Source organism: Trachypithecus francoisi, unplaced genomic scaffold, assembly GCF_009764315.1.
Source record: "Trachypithecus francoisi isolate TF-2019V2 unplaced genomic scaffold, Tfra_2.0 Lachesis_group2, whole genome shotgun sequence".
Classification (NCBI taxonomy): domain Eukaryota; kingdom Metazoa; phylum Chordata; class Mammalia; order Primates; family Cercopithecidae; genus Trachypithecus; species Trachypithecus francoisi.
Window position 1 is genome coordinate 112,993,755 of NW_022681465.1, and position 5,755 is coordinate 112,999,509.

Sequence of the window (5,755 nt, forward strand, 5' to 3'; positions counted from 1 at the left end):
GAGCCATGTTTGCACCACCTTATTCCAAGCTGGGCAACAGAGAGAGACTCCGTCTCAAAAATAAATAAATAATTTTAAAAAGTTAGAATTGTTTTTATGTATTGAATACTTAGCAAAAACACAGTCTCTATAGACTATGACCTGCTTTGGGAACAGAAAACCAAATACCACATGTTCTCACTTATAAGTGGGAACTAAATGACCAGAATTCATGAAGACAAACAAGGGAACCACAGACACTGGGGCCTACTTGAGAGTGGAAGGTGGGAGGAGGAAGAGGAGCAGAAAAAATAACTATTGAATACTAGGCTTAGTACTAGGTGACAAAATAATCTATACAACAAACCCCCATGACACGAGTTTAACTATATAACAAACCTGCACACGTACCCCTTAACTAAAATTAAAAAAAGAAAGAAAAAGAAAAAGAATATGGCCTGCTTTGTTTAGATTGCAAAACCTCTTCAATTGTAATGTCATTCTCCGTGCTGTTTTTATATTTTGCTTAGAAAATGCAGTGCAAAGGCCGGACATGGTGGCTCATGCCTCCTGTAATTCCAGCACTTTGGGAGGCCAAGGCAGGTGGATTGCCTGACCTCAGGAGTTCGAGACCACCTTGGGCAACATGGTAAAACCCCGTCTCTACTAAAATACAAAAAAGTAGCTGGGTGTGGTGGCTGGCGTCTGTAATCCCAGCTACTTGGGAGGGTGAGGCAGGTGAATGACTTGAGCCTGGGAGGTGGAGGTTGCAGTGAGCCGAGATCATGCGACTGCACTCCAGCTTGGGCTACAGAGTGAGACTCCATCAGAAAGAAAAGAAGAGAAAGAAGATAAAGAAAAGAAAGAAAGGAAGGAAAAGAGCAATGCAAAAAAAGCTGAAATTGCCATAAAATTTTGGTAGGCTTCTAAGGCTAAAGGTATCCAAAAAGGCCTATTTTATTATATACAATTCTAAAAATTAATAGACTATGCTTTAAAGCAGTTTTAGGTTTATAGGAAAAATTGAGCATAGAGTACAGAGTTTCCACATACTCCTGTCCACCACCCACTGTCTCATGTATTATTTCATTTTTCACGGGAATAGTTTGTAAAATTTTTCAAGCCAAAATGATTTTATCTCATCCTTAAATGTTCCCTCCAGAATTTCACACATGCTGCATTGGCTAAGTAAATCAAATAAATAAATTCAACGGTGTGTTTCATCAACACTGTCAATATTACTTCTGGGGAGTTCTTTAATTACATGCAGCTTTCATTACTCCCGTCCACCCCAACTAAATCTGGTACTGTTCACATGAGACAGTAGAGTATAAAGAAGTGATTCTACTCTTTATGTGAAAAGATGATTTCATTGTTACAATAGACCATTGGCAGCTCTGACCTCCAATGACCTCCTTTGTTATTTTATTCAGAGATGCTAAATGGTTTAATGGATCACATGGTAAATGTAACATTATAGATTACAATGCTTAAACTGAGCATAGCTGAAATAAATACACTTATGTTTAATGAGAAAACATTATATTTAATTATTATTATTAGAAAAATATTTTTACATCCCCTTTAAGGCACCTCCAATTTATCTGTTCTGATTTTCTTTTTACACATTTCATCCCTTTGTGCCAGTTTTAGTGCCCGGTTCTTTTTCTTTGTCAACTGCTTCTCAAAGGCAATTTGGAGAACATCTTCAATTATATCAGCTCCTTCTTTACTCTTCTTCAAAAGTTCTGACTGTTGTTGAGATACAGTTTACCAGGTGTCAGAGATAAACTCAGGATAATTCTTGACTGAATTCTGAGGACGATGAGTGGGTGTGGGATCCTGGCCTCTATATCTTTCTGGGTGGAACACTGAGCCCAGACTAAGTCTGATTTTTGCCTGTCCATTCATATATACAACGTGGAATTAAAGTATGCTTGGAAGTGTGCATGGGTGTGTAGCAGGACAAACTACAGACAAAACTCTTCAGACATCAGGTTAAAGATAGAAGGAGGCTTTATTCTGCCGGGAGCTTCGGCAGATTTATGTCTCAAGAGCCAAGCTCCCCGAAAAAGAAATTCCTGGCCCTTTTAAGGGCTTACAACTCCAAGGGGTCCACGTGAAAGGGTCATGATAGATCGAGCAAGCATGGGGAACGTGACTGGGGGCTACATGTATCAGCTAACAAAATAAAGTTTTGCAGACCTTCCTCAAACAACGTCTGGAATTTACAGATAATACAAGTAGTTTAGGTCGGGGTTATTATTATTATTATTATTTTAACCACCAGGGCCGGGTGGTAGCACCAAGGTCATCTAGCTATTTATCTTACTTCTGTTTCTTTTCAACTTTTGCTTTCTCCCTTTTTGGCCTGTCTTATAAACTAGGGAACGGCAGGGGGCGGCGGGGGTGGGGAGGGAAGGACAGCAGGAGAAGTGGTGTCTCCTTTCTTATTTCCCCGCTTTAAGAATTTCACTTTTTAGTGGGAGTTCTCAGGTGGAGCTTGTGAATTTGTGGGGCATTACTATGGAGTGATTATGGACTCAGATACTCCTGTGGAAAATTCCTAATCATTGGTATCTGTAGGAATTTTTTTTCTTTTCTTTTTTTGAGATGGAGTCTTGCTCTGTTGCCCAGGCTGGGCCCAGCTAATTTTTGTGTTTTTAGTAGAGACGGGGTTTCACCGTGTTGGCCAGGCTGCTCTCGAACTCCTGACCTCATGATCCACCTGCCTCTGCCTCTCAAAGTGCTGGGATTACAGGCGTGAGCCACTGCTCCCAACAAGGAATTTTTTTCTTGAGTGAATCAGTTTTCCCAAAGAGTAGTAAGTACCCAAACCTCTTGTGGTTGGGGGAAGGGTTGGGGAACAGTGAATGGGTAAATCTTGTCTGCCAGCTTTCTCAGAATCAAAGGAAGGAAGAAAGATGGGGTTCCACGTTTGGACATATAGACTTTCACTTAATAATTTCCCTGGTTTCACTAGTGTGCTTCCTGCACTACATTAAAAAATAATAAAAATGGCAGTTTTGAAAAGGATCCTTTGAGAACAAAAAGTTTTAAAATTTGGCGTATCAGAAAACAAATTCTTGCTATCCTCCCCAAATCCTCTCTTGCAGTTTGCTCATCTGAATAAATGATGGCTTCCAGTTGCTCAGCATAAACTTGGGGCATCATTCGCCACTCTTTTTTTCCTCTCGCACTTGCGCCTGATCAATCAGTAAATTCTCTTGACTTCACCCTCAAAATATATCAGCATCTCACCATCTGGTTCCCGTCACCATCATCTCTAGTCTATTGCAGATTGTTCCACTGACATTGATTATCGATCTGTTGACAATGACGAATCTATTTTATCTGCTTAGAAGAATAAGCCATTTCTTGTCTTTGTGTTTTTCTGCCATAGTTTCCTTCTCTGGACTTGAAGAGATACTCTAATCTAACTTGTGGTAACTATTAGCCTTCTTGTCTAATCACAGTTTTGGATCTCAGTAACTGGACTTGCCCTGTGCAAAATCCTGGGAGGGAAGGCACTGATGGTGAAGAAAGGAAAAAAGCTAAAGCAGTAAACCACCTGCCTTATAATCCTGTCCCAGACCATGCAAACAATTCCTCAGAAAATAACTGTGAATGCCACTGTGCTGGTCATTTGTCCACTTGGTCTCAGACCCATTCTCTACCCTTCCTTTACTCTGCTCCAGATTGCAGGGCACTGACCTCTGTAAACTGCATTTCCAAACCAGTTCCTCTTTGACAATTGGTTTATAGTTAGAATTGACCAGTGGGGAGGCAATGACTGGAGATCAGTGGGTGTGAAGGGAGAAAGCCAGGTTATTTCTTCTCCTTTCTCTCTCTCTCTGCTTTGTGTGGAATCTCAGGCAGGGCTTGAACCTTTGCCATGGTTCCAACTCTCTCCAGGCTTCCTAAGCTCTGCTTCTACCACTTCCTTTGTTCCTCCCACCTTGGGAGCAACAGCAGTTTCCTGACATTTGTAAACCCTTTGTTGCCTCACTGACCTCTGATTCCTCTCAGCTCTCCCATCGCTTTTGTGACCAGGTCCCCACCTTGAATTTCTTCTATGACGATACCTTGGTTCTGTCTTCCTGCCTGGGCCTTCAATGATACTGCCACCTTTCAAATTTCTGCCACATGCTGCTAATACCTGCTCTTAGATCTGTGCTTTTAACTAGACTTCCCCCCTACCCGCCAATGCATTTTTTTTGAGACAGAGTCTCGCTCTGTCGCCCAGGCTGGAGTACAGTGGCGCAATCCCGGCTCACTGCAAGCTCCGCCTCCTGGGTTCACGCTATTCTCCTGCCTCAGCCTCCCAAGTTGCTGGGACTACAGGCTCCCGCCAACACGCCCAGCCAATTTTTTGTATTTTTAGAAGAGACGGGGTTTCACCGTGTTAGCCAGGATGGTCTCAATCTCCTGACCTCGTGATCCGCCCACCTTGGCCTCCCAAAGTGCTGGGATTACAGGCGTGAGCCACCGCGCCCAGCCCCACCAATGCTTTCTTAATATTTATTTGCTTTCATACCTACTCTGAAAGCGTAAAATAAAATTCTCCACCTTTTATAAAAGTGAAATATTTGTAGAATCCTACCCTAAGTATTTACTTCTAAAAACCAGAAATTGCAGCTTCCATTTTAGTGAATCTCTATCAAGTGTTTGTACAGAGCTAGACACTACAAAAGTATTTTCTAGAATCCTCACTATAACCTGCAAGGTAGTTACTACTTCCTGCTTATAGAAGGAGAAAGCTAAGGCTCCGATATGTTAAGTAACAGGATTGCACAGCTAGTAGACGGTGAAGTGCAGCTGCACCCTTTCATCTCGGTGCTGCAAGTGCTTTCCACGGCCCTAATCCACTTTCCTAACTCACTCCATGCCTGTCATTATGCTAATCCATATTTGCTTATCCTTTCGATTTTAATCAGCACAGTAGGTTTTATTATTCCCTCACATAGCAATTTCAGGGTCACATGAAAGACACATGAATTTAGGAAACATTAAGCACAAACAGAGAACCAATTGTGTCTTAGTTACATCAATAATTGTACATGGTTGTAAATGTCATTCCAACTACTATTTGTACACTTGAACCATGGAAACAAAATCTATTTAATCAGTTAATTCTATCATCTAGAATTAATCATACATTTTAATACCCTTTGAGTACCACAATAAAGTTAATACAGAACAGGTACTTTCATTTATTCTACAAAAAATAGAGAACTGAAACAGTTGTTGCTTTACCTAATTATTGAACCTCTGTTTTGAATGGAGGAAGCTGTTTCCTGAGAGAAGCGGCCCCTTTTAGCAGAGGAACAGGAGTTATAATGGAAGCAGGTCCTAGCCACTGCAAACTTTAAATCCAAAAAGCATCCTAATGCTTTATTTGCCCACAAACACAAAGGCATGCACACAATTTATGTTATTTTCAGCTCCATGTCCAAAGAAACTAGAAAAATAAGCATAAACCAAAGAAATGCTGAGACCAGCATATCAAATGAGAATTAACCACAATTGAGAAAGAATACATTTCATTTGAAATAGAAAATAAAATATGATCCTATCTTCCTCCTTTTTACTGTCAAACTCTCGAACAATGGCATTCGTTTTCAATAGTTACAAATCCTCAGAAGAAATCTGGCCTAATTTCACATATACACACATGTAGATTTTGGATTTTGTGGATTGTGGATTTTTCTGTGACAAATTAATATTCCATACTGGTTTCTCCCTGCTGCCTGGCATTCGCTGTTGCCAATTCCTT